The 18,365-nt window shown below is 44.9% G+C and overlaps 1 long non-coding RNA gene across 1 annotated transcript; it reads left to right on the forward strand.

Moving 5' to 3' along the window:
* The first annotated feature begins 13,931 nt into the window (after positions 1-13,931).
* On the forward strand, positions 13,932-17,942 carry LOC137357033 (uncharacterized). The gene is made up of 2 exons (XR_010971125.1): positions 13,932-14,006; positions 17,725-17,942. It is a non-coding gene; the product is annotated as an uncharacterized lncRNA (long non-coding RNA).
* The last annotated feature ends 423 nt before the right edge of the window (positions 17,943-18,365 follow it).

Consider the following 18,365-nt stretch of genomic DNA (forward strand, 5'->3'; position numbering starts at 1 on the left):
CAAGTGGAAACACTCTTCTGTATCGACTCCATCAAAATCGTTTCCAGTTTTCAAGATCTCTATTAGGTCACCCCTCAGCCTTCTCTTTTCCAAAGAAATGTGTCCCAGCCTTTTCATCCTTTCAGGATAGGTCTCACCTCACAATTTTGATATCATTCTCGGAAATCTTTTTTGCACTTTCTCCAGTGCCTCTATATCCTCTTTATAGTCTGGTTCACAGTACTCCAAGTTTGGTCGAACCAAAATCACTACAAATTTAGCTTCATTTCTCTACTTTTCAATTCCATACCTCTAGAAATGAACTCCAATGTTTGGTTTGCTTTTTTTTTTATTAATGGATTTATTAACCGGTGTCTCTACTTTGTGATGTCCTTTTGCTACTCTACCTCATTTAGATTCTTATTTTCCAGGTAATAGGGGAGTTTATTTATCTGAGCAAAATGTAATACCACACACTTATCTAAACTGAAGGGGATTCCTTTGAATTGCAGTGGGAGGAGGGTGGTGCTGGTTGAGAATGTCTTGGGCTGGAGAGGCCATAGATCCTTGAGGGGGTTAAAAGCCAGGCCTGGATTGCTCCAACTCTAACCTTCCAAGCTCCACCCTACTTAGAACTCTGCACCAGTTACAGTTTCTTTCCCCGTATCATGCCCCTTACTAAGTACTACTCACCGATAACAACAAACCTTTTTGATCTCTATTAGCACTCACCGCCCCCCAACCCCACCAGTCTCCCAGCTACTCATCTGCAAAGTTCCTCCCTTCCCCACTGACAACTGCCCGAGTTGGTAGATTGCCAATTCTACGGTGGGCCAGCATTCGGATGACTCCGTCTTGAAGCCACTGCAAAATGCCACTTTTATTCTTTGTTCGTGGGACTTGCATGACACTGGCAAGGCAGTATTTATTCCTGTCATCTACATTGTGCATGACTAGATTCACCTGCAACTCAGACCGGGTAGGAATGTCAGGTTTCCTACCATGTAGGACATGAGTGAACCAGATGGAGTTTCTCCAAGCAATCCGGCAGCTTCATGATCATTCCTGGTGCCAGCCCAAACCTTATCAAATTGATTGAATTCAACTGCACAACTTGTTATGACATGATGGAGAGGTCACAATCTCTGGGGTTGCCCATCCAATACCATAACCTCCTTCTTCTTCTTTGGCCTCCTTATCTCTAGAGACAATGGGTAAGCGCCTGGAGGAGGTCAGTGGTTTGTGGAGCAGCGCCTGGAGTGGCTATAAAGGCCAATTCTAGAGTGACAGACTCTTCCACAGGCGCTGCAGATAAAATTGGTTGTCGGGGCTGTTACACAGTTGGCTATCCCCTTGCGCTTCTGTCTTTTTTCCTGCCAGCTGCTAAGTCTCTTCGACTCGCCACGCTTTAGCCCCGCCTTTATGGCTGCCCACCAGCTCTGGCGATCGCTGGCAACTGACTCCCACAACTCGTGATCAATGTCACAGGACTTCATGTCGCGTTTGCAGACGTCTTTAAAGCAGAGACATGGACGGCCGGTGGGTCTGATACCAGTGACGAGCTCGCTGTACAATGTGTCTTTGGGGATCCTGCCATCTTCCATGCGGCTCACATGGCCAAGCCACCTCAAGCGCCGCTGGCTCAACCACTCACCAACCAAATCCTATTAGAACAGGCCAATAATGTTGTAAATTAGATAGTATTTGGTGTTGGTTTTCACTTAGAGCTGAGCTCGGCTCAATATTTTGGGAAACACTAAGACGGTCAACATTAGAAGTATCAACGGCACTGTGTGTACGCTGGAAGGTTACCAAACGAAACGTAGAAAGTTTTTGCATTTAATTACAAAGCAGAAGACTGTTGTGTTGCATGCTCCTGTATTTATTGCTTCTCAATGGAAGTACACATCCTTTTACCAGTCAAGATATATGCAATTGGATCTATTAAATCATGAATTACTCTGCTCATATAAAACCTTTTATCTGTATTTTTTGCAGCTGGGATGCATCATCCTTGACCCATGCAAAGTGCTTTATCCTCACTCCCTCAAAAAAGCACCCTTTATCAAAGAGTCTCATGCTCCAGGTTTCTGACAATCGTCCATTAGCTTCAAGGATAATTACAGTCGGCCTCAAAAGTAGCACCGAGCAAGTAGCTGAAAATAAAAACAAAATTGCACTAACTGCTTTGTGAAGATAAATGTCCTGATAAAAATGCAGAGTGCTCTCAAAGTTCTCTGAAATTACAGTAATTCCGATTGACGCAAGTATTGATCATAATGAGGGTTAAAGGATAAAGGTAGAGATGTGCCTACGCAGTTGCTGCGAGACAGCTCTCCAAACACAACCGGGATTTAGATGTATATTTTTAACAAGTTTTGAGTCTGTGCCATAAGGTGGAGTTCTGGGCTCCGTTATGCCTCTCGAGTATACATCAAACTGAGGCCCTGTCTCAGCTGAATGTGAATGATCCCACGGTCACTATTTCAATGAGGAGCAGTCCTGGCCAATATTTATCCCTCAACCAACATCACCAAATCAGATGATCAGGTCATTTGTATTAGTGACTATATATAGGGTGAGCAGATGCTGGCCCCCAAGAACCCAGAGACTGAGAGAGGAGGGATCAGAACAGCAACATCCCAAAGCAGAATACTAGCATTTGCTGCAGAATTATGAGGATGAATTGCAGAGTACGGCAATTCTGAATCTGGGCATGGCCTGAGTCAGAGTCATTTACGGCACAGAAGGAGGCCATTCTGCCCATTAAGTCCATGACAAGTTGGCATGGACCTTCTCAATAGCCTCATGCAGCAGACACCAACAGGGGTCTCCAACAGGGTAGAAATGCGAAAGGGTCAACAGGGTCATTCCTTTAGTGGACGTGTGCATGTGTGTCGCATCCTCCAGTCTGCAGTGCTGCACAGAGAAGACCCTAAGCAAGATTTTACACTTGGTCATCCAGTTTGCACGGTAGCACAAGAACTTGTTCCCCCGTGTCTCTTGTCTTCTGTCGATGGTTGCCTTCTCCGAAGGATTCCAAAGAAGAATTATGAAGAATTCAGTGTGTGGATGTGTTCTCTTCTCGAACCACTGCAGAGCTTCAAGACACAACTGAGCTACGTGCCAGGCCCTGGTCACAGGGCAGTTGAGAGTCAACCAGGCAGCCAAATATCGGCCAAACCGGGTAAGGATGGAAGATTTCCTTCCCTAAAGGGCGTTGGAAAACCATCAGCCTCATGCTCACTTCTACGGATACCAGCTTTTAATTTCAAATTCTCCATGGTGGGATTTGAACTCACATTGACTAGAATGAAGAAACATGACATACCAACCCATTACATTTCCACTGCTAATCAGTCATAAGGCCAGAAGACTATCAGTGATATTCATGAATTAACTGCTAATTTGTTCATATCACATATCACAGACTCCAAACCAATCAAATGAAACAAATGCCTGCTCACAAACAGCAGACACAGGATGTCACATTTAACTCTAGGCTGAAAGGACTCGAATAGGGGGAAATCTTAATTTTGTGCAGAGTGAGTCAGCAGTTTTACAGATCTTCCGATTTTTATTTCCAGCATTAGCTTCAATGGAGATGAAAGTGGGAACAGATGTAAATCAGGTTGTCAACTTGCTACCGTTTGTTTTACACTAGTCTTAACTGGAGTAGTGTGTCCAATTCTGGGCACCGCACTTTAGTAAGGAGGTGAAAGCAGAGGAGAGGGTGCAGAAAAGATTGACAAGAATGGTCACAGGGATGAATGACTTCGGTTACATGAATAACCAGGAGCAGCTGGGACTGTTCTCTTTCGAGAAGGGACGATTAAGTGAAGATTTGATAGAGGTGTTCAAAATCAGATGAAGTATGGACAGAGAAGATAGGGAAAAACTGTTCCAATTGGTAGACAGACCAAGAACCAGAGGACACCAATTTAAAGTGATTGGTGAAAGAACCTGTTATGTTTATGCCAGATTGCTGAATATGCTATGTACATCTGATTTATCTCAGTGCAGTGCAGATTTCATACTTATAGTTTAATGTACTGTAAATACCCCAGTTGGTGATTTAATACAACAGTTCTTACACAATTGCAGCACATGTCTTCGCATTGCAGTCAGTGTGTCTTCTGTAAGGATCCCAGCTGTGTGTTTTAGTTTCACTTTTAACTCTTCAGCTCCACCCATCGGCTTAAGCAATCAAACACAGTGAACACAGATAAGTGGACGGACTGATAGAATCAGGGCGGCACAGTGGCGCAGTGGTTAGCACCGCAGCCTCACAGCTCCAGCGACCCGGGTTCAATTCTGGGTACTGCCTGTGTGGAGATTGCAAGTTCTCCCTGTGTCTGCGTGGGTTTCCTCCGGGTGCTCCGGTTTCCTCCCACATGCCAAAGACTTGCTGGTTGATAGGTTAATTGGCCATTATAAATTGCCCCTAGTATAGGTAGGTGGTAGGGAAATGTGGGGACAGGTAGGAATATGGGATTAGTGTAGGATGAGTATAAATGGGTGGTTGATGGTCGGCACAGACTCGGTGGGCCTAAGGGCCTGTTTCAGTGCTGTATCTTTTAACTAAACTAAATCAAACCCAGATCAAACACTACAGAACCAGAGGCAACATGGGAAAAAGCTTTATTCCGCAGCGTGCGGTTAGGACCTTGAATGCACTGCCTGAAAGTGTGGTGGAGGCAGGTTCAATCGAAGCCTTCAGAAAAGAATTGGATAATTATCTGCAGAGATAAGATCTGCAGGGCTACGGGAAAAGGCGGGGGAGTGGCACTGGCTGTGTTGCTCTTGCAGAGAGCTGGCACGGACACGACTAGCTGAATGGCCTCCTCCTATGCTGTAACCATTCTATGATTCTATATTATCACACCAAGTCAAGATCTACCCGCTATGTCCCAGAAATAGGGCAAATCAGGGCGGAAAACCCCCCAGAAAATTTGCCAGCTTGATTCAATTATTCTCAAGATCTAAGGATTTTCCACAAGGTTAATGGAAACTCAATGGAGATTTCCTGACCTGATTTCACTTTAATAAGCATTGATCATTGACAATTCTCAGAGATCAATACAAGACTTATCTTAACTGAATCCAAGGGCAGCTGCCAAGTCCACCACTCTCACAGTTTCAACATTCATACAAGATGATTCAACTTTAATTGCATCAAAAGCTCGGTGATCTTTAATTTGGAGAAAGTGGTGACTTTGCTATGAAGTGATCTCATTTTGAACTGGAGGCACAACAGAGTTGTCTCACTGTGATGTAGTGATTCAGGGATCAGTGAGTGGTGGTAGAAAGGACAACCACCTATGTCTCTAATTTCACTTTCTATTCAAGGCGAGGCATTTAGTCAGGTGGGCCTCCCGAGTACAGAGAAATTCACTTTCATATTTATTCCCCAATTCCACAGTGGTTGTAGTTAAGGGGAACTGCAAGATTCATGCATCATAATACTCTTTGAATATCAAATCGTTTCTCAAGCTCAACATTTATATTCCTTTCAATTCACTAAACAACTCAGAAACCTTTTACACAAATAATGATTCAAGATTATTTATTTTCAATTTTCTCTCCTTTGCTGAAAACACTGAATCATCTTGGGGCATTGTTCCACAGACACGACGCAGCTACGACACTTCATCAGAGAGGCTATTTATTGTTGGTGGATGAGCCCAAAGGCTATTCAACCATGGAATGAATCACAGTTTAAGCCCGATTCTCTAAATTCATGGTTTCAAGTCACACTCCTGAGACTTGAGCACAGAACATGGACTGCCAATCCCCAATGCCAGTACTGAGGGAGTGCTGCACTGTCGGAGGCACTGCCTTTCAGATGAAACGTTAAACCGAGGCCCCATCTATTCTCTCAGGTAGACGTAAAAAGATCCCATGATACAATTTTGAAGAAAAGGTGGTGAGAGTTATCCCCAGCGTCCTGGTCGACATTTATCCCTGAACCAATATCCCTATAACAGTTCCGAAGAAGGGTCACTGACCCGAAACGTTAACTCTGCTTCTCTTTCCACAGATGCTGCCAGACCTGCTGAGTGAATCCAGCATTTCTTGTTTTTGTTCCCTATAACAGATTATCTGGCCATTATCACGTTGTTGGTTGTGGGATCTTGCTGTGCACAAATTGGCTGCCACGCTTCCTACATTATAACAGTGACTTCACTTCATTGGCTGTCAAGCACTTTGGGATGTTATGAAGGGCACCAGAGGAATGCAAGTCTTTTATTCCTTTATCGGATTACAAAACACCAGCTAAACATCAAGTAGATGATTTCAAGCGAGTTCTTTGGCAATATCTCCTAGCAAAAGAGGTGAGAATGGTGTTACGGCCACGTGGTGCGACGTGGGTGGTTCCCACTGTCCAACTCCCCATCTGACTGCAGCAAGTTTATTTGTATTAAGGTTTTAGCCCCTCGGTGTTTTATTTTTCAAATAACCAGGACAGCAACAGGTTTTCTTGGAGGTTTTAACAGAAAGTCAATTGGTTATTGATCAATAAGCCTTATCCCGAAAATGTCACACACACACACACACATATGATCAACCTGTTGAATTCTCTTCAGGCTCAAGTTCTAGATGGTTGCAGGCCTGAAATGATTGTAGATTTCTCTCCTGTTTGAAGGCTCTGTTGAAGATGGTGGGTCACTTCCAGCTCTCTCTGCTGTCTGATATAGATGTCAGATTTTTTTCCAGCAGGGCACGTGCTTTATGTTAGATTGTCTGCTGTTACAAGTAGCTTCGCCTTCTTGGTCGGTCAGTTTCTCTCTCTCTCTGTGGCTGTCTTTGTTTTAAAGTAAAACTGTGTCACCTGTTAGGAGGCTTTCTGTTTTTCTTCCCCCCCCCCCCACCACCCCGTGGTGATCACACAATGACCCCTTCGTGCTATTTCGCATCTCCTGTTTTCAGAAAAAGGCATTCAATTCTGGAGTGTTTTTAGGACAGTTGCGAAATGAATTTCATTAACATCTTTTGGCTTTCAAAGATTTGTCCTTTGTCCTTTGTCAGACACAAAAGGCTAATCTTTTTCTTTGGTTGCCATTTTGGGCTTTTTAAAGTAAGATTTCATAACAGAACAAAAAGAGAAAATGATGGAGATGTGCAGCATTCGAAAGGGAAGCTATGTTAACATTTTGATTCGAGATCCTTTGTAAGAGCATTGAAGGAAATCAGGACATTATGTTCCCGGGACTGACCAGAGCAGAGGTGGGCAGGACAACAGGTGAAAGAAGTAGCGCAGACATTCTTTCAGTATGACAAAGAGCTTGTGCATTCAACAGCCTGTATTCAAACCTTCTTTTCAGCAGTCATTTCAAGTCCCAAGATGACTCAGCACCTTTAGCAAAGAAGGAGGGAAAAAAAGGGAAAAAATAATAATTTTGAAGCGATGATATGGAAAATATTTGTGATGCTTTTTGAACTGAGAGGAATGTGAGTGTTGATCACACTTCATGTGATCACTGAAGCTCCCATGCTCGGGCAGTAAATCTGAAACTCAAGTGCCAAGCTTTCTATTTATAGTTATGCCTGTCTTTTTGTGGGATATGTCGAGCATTCTTTGTTCCAGTCCTACTCAGGCCCCCTCCCCCAACTCTTTTTCCGGTACATTGATGACTGTATCGGTGCCGTTTCCTGCTCCCGCCCCGAACTCGAAAACTTAATCAACTTTGCTTCCAATTTCCACCCTTCTCTCACCTTTGCATGGTCCATCTCTGACACTTCCCTTCCCTTCCTCGACTTCTCTGTCTCCATCTCTGGGGATAGGTTGTCTACCAATATCCATAATAAGCCCACTGACTCCCACAGCTACCTCGACTACACTTCTTCACACCCTGCCTCCTGTAAGGACTCCATTCCATTCTCCCAGTTTCTCCGTCTCCGACGCATCTGCTCTGATGATGCTACCTTCCATGACGGTGCTTCTGATATGACCTTTTTCCTCAACCGAGAATTCCTCCCCACTGTGGTTGACAGGGCCCTCAACCATGTCCGGCCCATTTCCCGCACCTTTACCCTCACCCCTTCCCCTCCCTCCCAGAACCGTGACAGGGTTCCCCCTTGTCCTCACTTTTCACCCCACCAGCCTCCATATCCAAAGGATCATTTTCTGCCACCTCCAGCATGATGCCACTACCAAACGCATCTTCCCCTCCCTTCCCCTGTCAGCATTCCGAAGGGATCGTTCCCTCCGCGACACCCTGGTCCACTCCTCCATTACCTCCACCACCTCGTCCCCGTCCCATGGCACCTTCCCCTGCAATCGCAGGAGGTGTAATACCTGCCCATTTACCTCCTGTATCCCAGGCCCCAAACACTCCTTTCAGGTGAAGCAGCGATTTACTTGTACTTCTTTCAATGTCGTATACTGTATTCGCTGCTCACAATGTGGTCTCCTCTACATTGGGGAGACCAAACGGAGACTGAGTGACTGCTTTATGGAACACCTCCGCTCAGTCCGCAAGCAGGACCTTGAGCTTCCGGTTGCTGGCCATTTCAACACACCCCCCTGCTCTGATGCTCACATCTCCGTCCTGTGCTTGCTGCAGTGTTCCTGTGAACATCAACGCAAGCTCAAGGAACAGCATCTCATTTACCAATTAGGCACACTACAGCCTGCCGGACTGAACATTGAGTTCAATCATTTCAGAGTATGACGGGCCCCCCATTTTACTTTTATTTTTAGTTATTTTTTTTCTTTTTTACATTTTTTTCTATTTTTTTTGTATGTTTATTTCATTTCATCTTAGTTTGTTCAGTTTGCTTACCCACAGTTTCTTTTTCATGTTTGTACTTGCTGCTGCTTAATCTTCAGTCCGTTAACACCGTATCTGTACTAATGCTTTGTCTTTCAACACACCATTAACATATTGTTTGCCTTTGCTCCGTGACCTTTTGGTCAGCTATGTGGCCTTGTCCAATCTACACCTTCTCCTTTGTTATCTCTTGCCCCACCCCCGCCTCACTTGCTTATAACCTTTGACATTTCCAATATTTGCCACTTCCGAAGAAGGGTCACTGACCCGAAACGTTAACTCGGCTTCTCTTTCCACAGATGCTGCCAGACCTACTGAGTGGTTCCAGCATTTCTTATTTTTACTTCTATTTATCCAAGCATAGAAGGAGGCCATTCGGCCCATTGTGTCCATGCCAGCTCTCAGCAAGAGCAGCTCACCAATTCCTACTGCCCTGCCTTTCCTGGTAGCCCTGTAATTTTCTTTTCTTTTCAGATAATTACCCAATTCTCTTTCAAAAACCATGATTGAATCTGCCTCCACCACACTCTCAGGCAGTGCATTCCAGATCCTAACCACTCACTGCGTAAAAAAAGTTTTTCCTCAGTTCGCTTCTGTTACTTTTGCCAAATATCTTAAATCGGTGCCCTCTTGCTCTTGACTTTTACCCCCAGTGTGAACAGTTTCTCCCTATCTACTCTGTCCAGACCTCTCAAGATTTTGAGCACCTCGATCAAATCTCCTCCCAACCTTCTCTTCCCTAAAATAAAAAGAGCCCCAGCTTCTCCAACCTATCTATGGAAGACAAAGAAATGACTAAAGTTTCATTAGAATGGGTTTATCGCTTCTGAGAAAGGAATTTTCTCCAAGTAGATGACTGTTGTGGAAGTATAAACAGAATGAAAGCTTACAGCAACAACAACTTGCCTTTTTATAGCTTCTTTAGCATAGTCAAACATCCCAAGGCGCTTTCAAACTAAATTTGACAGTGAACCACATGAGAAGAGATTGGGACAGACACAGTTAATTCTTTAGAAAAAGGAAACTGCAAAGGGATATTAACAAGACAGGAGTATGGGCTAAAAAGTAGCAGATGCATTTTGGCAAAAGTAAACAGCAGTAATTATAAATGGAGGAGGTTTGGTGCTGTGAGATTCAGGGGAACCGATTCGTAGGACAGTGAAGGCAGCACCTTAGAGTGATAAGTGGAGAAGACTGGCCAACAGACTACCACAGGGGTCACTGCTAGCCCCAACACTGTTCAACATATATACAAATGACCTGCCACAACCACATCTCACAAGTTCATCTATGCTGATGACATCTGTTATGCCACCAAAGTTCCATCCTTCTGCACCCTGGACTAGACCCTTAACGAAGACGTTACTAATTTGATGGACCACTGCAGCACACGGCATCTCCGAGCGAATCCCTCGAAAACCATATCCAGTGTATTCCACCTCCACAATGCCAGTGACAAAAAGGAATTGCTCATCTCCATGGATGGTCAGAGACCAAAGCAATGATCCCAACCCAAAGTACTTGGGAGTGACTCTGGAGAGGACTTGGCTGCTGTTTTCTTCAAACGCTCCCAGAAGGACAAAGGTCAAAACCAGACACTGCTGCCACAACACTCCAGACCTGTGCACTTGCCCCATCATACTCAGTAGCAGAGTACTATGAACCTGTCTGGCATGGGTCATCACACACACACACACACACACACACACACACACACACACACACACACACACACACACACACACACACACACACACACACACACACACACACACACACACACACACACACACACACACACCTTGTTGATACTCAATTGTATGCAATAATGCGAATCATAACTTGAACCCTCCACTCAACACCTCTCCTCTGGCACCCTAATTGCCCTAGAGAAGGTGGTGGTGAGTTGGCTTCATGAATCGCTGCAGGCCATTTGGTATTGGTACACCCACGGTGCTGTTCGGGAGGGAGTTCCAGGACTTTGACCCAGTGACAATATAGAATACAGTACAGAATACTAAGAGACAATGACGAGTCTATATAAAGCTTAATGAGACCTGTTCCAGTCATGTGTGCATGGATTCCAGTGCAGGAAGAATATTACATTCTCGAGAGGGTACAGCACAGAATCACTGTGATACTGCCTGGTATGATGAAACATAAATACAAGGAAAGGCTTGTCTTTTATTAGAAGAATGAGATATGATAGGAGTTTAAAATGATGAAGGGATGGGACGCGGTAGCTAGAAGCAGACCGTTTCAACCAGGCGAAGGGTCTTGGATCGAAGAGATTTAGAACAGAAGGAAAGAAACACTTCTCGACACAGTGTTATGAAGCTGTGGGATTCACTTCCAAGCTTTCTGCTGAAGCAGAAGCAATTTTCAAAATTAGAGTGATAGATGAATGAAGGAAAAGTGGTTGAAAGGAACTGGGAGGTAAAAGTGAGGAGTCTTCAAGAGTCATAATAGCACAGAAGGAGCCCATTGAGTCCATGCTGGCTCTCTGGACAGCAATCCAGTCAGTCCCATTCCCCCATTCTATTCCCACAAGTTTATTTCCCTCAAGTGCCCATCCAGTTTCCTTTTGACATCATTCATTGTCTCCCACTTCCACCACCCACATAGTGAGTGGTAATGACCTGGAACTTGCTGCCTATGTAAAAAAAAGTTCTTCCTCACATCCCCCACTGCATCTCTTGCCCAAAACCTTCAATCTGTGTCTCTTCGTCCAAAGCAAGGGTTTTACCACTGGTGCACATCACTAAAATGAAACAATGTTGATGAACCCTTTTGAGTACTGAATGTCTTTTGGAACTTCCACCAAACTGCTAAAGATGATCTTTCTTACATGCTGTTCATGTCCTGGAATGTCTATGTATTTCTGTGTAGGATGCACAAACTATGGCAAGCATTGGTATCTTCACATGCGAAAGGAAGGCAAACAAAACGAGCTGCACGTTACATTACCCTGCAGCATCGGAGGAATGCTCAGGTAACATGGATAGATGCCAGGGGATTGCGTCAGGGACCCAGGTCTCTATAAAATGTTTGTCTGGTACGCTGCCACCTTATTACGCTTAGTTAGTCTAGCTTAGAGAGATTCCTTAGTCTGGAGTAATCAGACCATTAACCTTTATTACATTACAACTATGTCCAGCCTCACACCAGTCTGTGTGACTCCTCCGAAGCCATGCTGCATCTATCTTCAAGTCTCTCCCACATGTGATCTATTACATCATGGTAGGAGGTATTCTCTCCACTCTCAACATTGACCCTTTCAGACTCTTATACTACAGTCTCCTGTACGTTTGCCAGGCATGGAACGGATGATTAGCGAGTCAGAGCAGTGAATCCAGCTCAGGGTACTGAGAAACCAGCAGCCCTCACCGCCAGTTTCAGCTTCATTCTCCACCATCGGGGTGTTCTGGTTGGGATCACAGCAGTAAACCCAGCCCTCAGCATTCTACACGGCCTCCTGAAGTTCGAAAATGGTGTCCGCGCATAGGAAGTGCGCCGGACACCATCTTGTTCGGCGCCCGCACCTAACGACCAACGGCAGCATACAGAGCGACAAATGATGGCGACAATCAATGTGGAACACTGGTTTAACCGCAGCGCGAGTTGCTGGTGCAATCCTACACATTTTTGGTGCAGCAGAATTTTAGAGCAGAACAAGCCACGTACAGCAAGCAACCTTTTTCTGTAGCGAGCCCTCTGCAGCAGAATTAGTGTGTGTTCCCATGAGCTGGAACCTGACATCCTTCTCAGTGCCCTTACCCGATGTTTCACCACCCACAGATCCCACCTCTATCCCAGCCTCTGACCTGCAAGTGTTTTAGATACTGAAACTGGGAGTATAAGATGGAGTGTTAGACACTCGCGATGCCGGGTGCCCTACTGCGTGCAGACAATAAACACTGCAGGTAGAACTGGTTCCACCTAATAATCGTGTTAAATTGGTGCAAACTGCTGCTTTACACGTTGCCTGCATCACACACCCCTCATGTCTGCGCTGGATCTTTGAAAGAGCTATCCAATATATTGCCCAACCCCAACATGTTCCCCATATCCCAAGAAATTAGTTCTCCTCATTGCCTTATGAAAGTTCCTATTGGAGAACAATCCCAGCTTTTCCAGTCTCTCCACGCAACTGAATTTCCTCATCCTGGTAAACCTCCCCTGTACACTCTCCACAGACCTTGACATTCTTCCGTAAGTGCTGCGGCCAGAATTGTAAAGCGTAGTCCAGCTGAGGCCCAACCAGTAATTTGTAAAGGTTTAGCTTGACTTTTATTTAGTATTCAACCCTCCACTTGCAAAGCCAAGTATTCCAAATGCTTTCCCAACCGCCTTATCTAGTTGCTCTGCCACCTTCAAGGATTTGTCAATATGCACCATCGAATAACTCTGCTCTTGCACCCGCCTCAAAATCATACCATTTAGCTATATTAGCATCCTCCGCTTTCAAACTGGTACCTGGCTCGAACAACAGAAAACTGACAGATCGGAGTTATACTCTCACCTGAGCTGGACATGACAAAGTTTGTGTGAGTCTGTGTGTGTGTATGTGTGTGTGTATGCAGATACTAGCCCCTCGATAGAGTCATATAGGGCACAGAAGGAGGCCATTTGACCCATCAAGTCCATGCCAGCTCTCCGTAGAGCTATTCAGTCAGTCCCATTCCATTGCTCTATCCCCGTCGCTCTGCAAGTTTATTTCCTTCAAGTGCCCGTCCAATTTCCTGACGGAATCATGGATTGTCTCCGCTTGCAGCTCCCTCGTAGGCAGAGAATTCTAGTTCGTTACCACTTTTATTTCTGGCTAAATTCGATTTGGACACGTTAGGGGTATTGCGCAGTTTGCATTGTTAGGTACCTTACATCAGCATGCACTCTAATTTCACAAGTGGCTTGCCGCTTTAGAATTCTGTGACAGGTCTTTGAGAACATGGGCTATATTAAAAATTCAATCGTTTGATGGGGGTAATGGAAGTGGCAAAAACTGGCAAAGAACAGGAGAAAATTAAATGCAGATCAGAGAAGAAAAGTGAAGAATAATGTCTCTCGCCTTAGTCACTCATACTTTATTTAGTCGTGACGTTGAATTATTCTTCATTGTAAACAGACTCCTTTTGCTTTCCCCTGTGTGCCAACTGTTTAAAATCAATTATCTGCGTGGGAGTGAGAGAAGGAGATTGTTAACATGGCTTCCAGCCTTTAGCAGGAGAATCTCAGCATCGCTGACAAACCCTTGTAAGTAAAACCCCTTTGTTGTGGTTTTCATATCAAGCGTTCCCACCAGTGACATTAACACGAGTTCCTGTGTTGAAGCACCTATGTACATATCATTCTATTCCAGCAGGGAAAGACAACTTTTGTCAGGTTTTGCAATGACCCTGAAGAGATTTTAGATTTAGTCAATGATTTTGAGTGTTAGGGATTGGGGCACTGGAGTAATTAGTTTTGAGAATGATAAAAGCTGCTGTTAGATCATTGAATCTTTTTTTTTTACTGAGAAATGATCTGACATTGTTGATATTTTTATATAATTAGGCATTCCTGATAATTTAAATAAAAGAGGGACAACCTCACTATCCGACCGTCTTCTGACTCTGCAAGGATCCCATTCTTACCAGCATCTCAACCAAATGGTTATTCCGCATATCTGAACCGAGATGGCTCCGTGAGTAAGTGGTCAGCGGTGGCTCAGTGGGGAGCACTCCCAGTGGCCCACCGAGTCAGGTCCTGGGTTCAACAGCCACTCCAGAGACTTGAGTGCATGACGCTCCCAGTGTCGTGCTGAGGGAGTGCTGCACTGGTGGAGGTGCCATCTTTCAGACGAGACATGAAACCAAGGGTGGTTGTAAAAGATCCTACGGCACTGTTTGAGGAAGAGTAAGGGAGTTCTCCCTGGTGCCCTATCCCTCGACAAACATCACTCAGATTATCCCGTCATTATCTCATCGCTGTTTGTGGGAGCTCAGTGCGTGCAAACTGCCTGCTGCGTTTTCTACATTACAACAGTGACTTACTTCATTGGCTGCAAAGCAATTTGTGATGTCCTGAGGTCATGAAAGGCGCTATGGAAATGCAAGTCGCTGTTCGACGGAACCATGGGGGATTGGAGAATGAGAGCATTTGTCTTGCATTCCTGCACATCTTGGTCAGTGGAAGCACCCAGTCCTGCAAGGTGTTCTCCCTGGTTTAACACAGTTGATGGGAGATGCGACTCCCGTTGCAGACAGTCCAGCGAGGTGATGCTGTATTATGAATGGTGCAACATCTGGGTCCAAGGGGACTCGCATAGAGTGTCGTGTTTCTTTGTTCAACAACAACTTGCATTTATATAGCACCTTTAATGCAGCAAAACAGGAGCGTAATCAGGCACCAAGCCACCGGGCAGGTGACTAAAAGATTGGTCAAGGAGGTAGGCTTTAAAGGACCATCTTAAAAAGGAAGGGAGAGGGGCAGAGTGTTTTTAGGAAGGGAAATCCAGAGCTTAGGGCCGAGGTATCTGAAGGCAAGGCTGCCAATGGAGCGAAGGAAATCAGGGTTGCGCAAGAGGGCAGAATTGGAGGAATGGAGATCTCAGCAGGTTAGGCCTGGATGAGGTTGCAGAGAAGCGGAGGGATGAGACGATGGAGGGACCTCGGTTTGTGGAGCACAATCAACACAGTTTTCACCACATCTGACATCCGCCCACATTTCCTGGCAGCCGGTCACTGAGGAGTGACCAGGAATTCGAGCTCAGGCCGAGTTTCCTGATGCGACTGAGAGTTAGTTCCTGAGGCTAATTGTAGGACCCACCAGCTGAGGCCGCTCAATGTAGTAGCAGATGTGGATCAAAGAAGGACCTTTCCGGTTTGGTGTTATCCCATATAGTACATTCTCCCACAGACTGACAAGGGGAGCTCAGAATCTCTCAATTCACCACCGGAAGGCTCAATAATGCTCACGAGATATCCCTTGGCATCTCTGGACCTCCGAGAATAGAACGACACAGCAGAGCAGGAGGCTATTCGTCCCTTGGTGCCTGTGCTGGATAAGGGTCGATATTTGCTTTTTAAGTTCAACGTGCCTGCTGCTATTTCTTCTGTTCTGAGCAAATCAAGAGAAGCCTCCGAACATCTTGGGCATAGAAGCCACATCCCTTGGGAGGTGCTTTGTGCTTGGACATGGGTTTCCACTCACTCTCATACACCGCACGCCATTCTTGCACGAGGTCTGTGACCACGGATGTCAAAGAAAACATTCCAGACAATTGCCTCAGCGCTCTCTCCGAGACAAGCCAAAGCTGACCTTTGGGCTCTTCCTTCTGCTCCTTCACCTCCTGCACCGTTGCAGTTTGACTCACGTCCCCACAAACCCTTCCCTCTCTGTCTCACCAGCAGGATTTTAAAACTGAAACAAACTGGATCTCCCGTTCCCAACTTGAGCAGGAGTGTCGAATGTTAATGTCACAAAGCATCAGAGCCTGAATGGGGCCTAAATCCAACCAAATCAGTCGAAGGGGAATTTCACAGCTCTTATCCCCCATATTGGCCTGGGCTGTTATCTGGTTTCTCGTCCCTCCCAAGAGATCACATTGTTTAAAGGTGGGGTGGGGAGTTTATATATTGTGATACACAAGGCGTCACAATTGCATGGGACAGGCTGAGTGGACCAGAGGCTCTTTACCAGTCTTTGTTCATATGTCACATCTTCATTACATTTCATGTCAAAGATAGTGTCGTGGGGCAGTTCATGTGCCGTCTCGAAAGAAACTGATCCGTATTGCGTTTTACGTACTGTCAAATTTGAACTGTTATGCGATGTATTTTTACGAATAAGTGTATGTTTGGAAAAAAAAAACTTCATATTTATTTTTGAAGGATAGGGTATAAGAACGCATTCTCAGTCAACCCTCCACTATCCCTCTGGCATTTTCTGTGTCTGTCCCTTTCCATGAAGAAATAGTGGAACAAAACAAAAGATTCTGGCAATTCAAGGTAGGGTTGGTCAGCAATGAAATAACAAAAAGCCACGTTACAGCAGACATGCCCAGTACATGCATAGCCTATTCATAACTTTAAACATGGATGAAATTCAGTTCAGCATCCTCTGGAACTGTATTTTCCTTTAGTTTTAAAATGAACCACAAATGGACAGTAAAAGCGGACATAGGCTGCAAAGATAGCCGCCGAAGGCTTGTGTTTTCAAGAACTGACTCACTATCTGAAAAGGCAAAAGATTACCTTCCGGACGAAGAGGTGTCATCAACACCCATCCTGAAACCACAGGGAGACATTCCTGAATTGAATGATTTTCTCCTGAAACTAAGAAGGTGATTGTCTTAATCCTCCTCGGGATGAACGTCTTCGAGCAATAAAGAGGATGAGGCTAATCAACCCAGATCCTCATCATATTTGGAAAAGGAACTGCGAGAAGTCACATGGTGTGTGTGTGTGTGTGTGTGTGTGTGTGGGTGAGTGGGTGGGGTGTGTGGTGAGTGAGTGACGTAGCGTTAGACTTTCTGGATGAACGTGTGAATAAAAATAATCCTCTTCGTGTGGGTTTAAATAAAGAGTGCCGCTAGTTATTCAAATTGACCGCACACTCGGGGATTAAGGAACACATACATTTTCCTGGTCAGAAACACGTTGATTAAGGACAGGAAAGGGAAGGACTGAGGTTTCAGTTCTCTCTCGATTCTGTCCGTAACACAGTCCAGCTGTGACCATCCAGCTCGAGTTTTCTTGCCTGTTACAGATGTGCAGAGGAATGTTGGGCATTCGTGGTACCTGGGATTTTGTATATCAGGTTTCCACCATTTCTTTTAATGCCTGTGCAAAGGGAATCGTATTCGAAATGAGAGAGGGGGGTCACAAGAAGGACCAATGATGGAATTAGGAGCAATCTGAATTAAAAATAGGGCTGGACATAAACTCATCACAATTAATATTTTCCATTAATTTTATCTGCCATTTCACAGCTGCTGCATTGTCACTTTGTTCCTGGTCACATTCATTTAAAAAAATGAACAAAGCAATTGGACATCTGTCGGAGCCGGACTCTCATGATTCATGCTGGAAGCACAGGGCGAGTAAATCACTGCGTGGGCAACTTTGAGACAGAAAAATAATAATGGACAAATGAACAATACAAAAACAGACAGGAACAAAATTAATAAATCAAATTATTCATGACAAATCAATGTTTGTAGTTGTAAGAAGAATAAATTGTGAGAATATAGCTTCAAAACAGAGAGGGAAAAATAATGTAATCAATCAAATTGAAGAAGATTTGTTTCGCTGTTTAAGTACTTTTGGAGAATATTGGCTACTATTTTTGTCACGACTAACATGTACAACAACATGCAGCACAGTTCATCATATCTAAGCCAGGTCTAGCCATCCGTCTGACAGTCAGGAGGTGGGTAGGGTGAGGTGGGGGCTGTCAGGAATAAGGAGGGAAGGGGCAGCTGGAAACAGCAGCAGTCCAAATTCTCTCTGTGGAACTGACTTAGTAAATTAATTTGTCCCATGTAGTTTAGTTTAGTTTAGAGATACAGCACTGAAACAGGCCCTTCGGCCCACCGAGTCTGTGCCAACCATCAACCACCCATTTATACTA

Source organism: Heterodontus francisci, chromosome 47, assembly GCF_036365525.1.
Source record: "Heterodontus francisci isolate sHetFra1 chromosome 47, sHetFra1.hap1, whole genome shotgun sequence".
Taxonomy (NCBI): Eukaryota; Metazoa; Chordata; class Chondrichthyes; order Heterodontiformes; family Heterodontidae; genus Heterodontus; species Heterodontus francisci.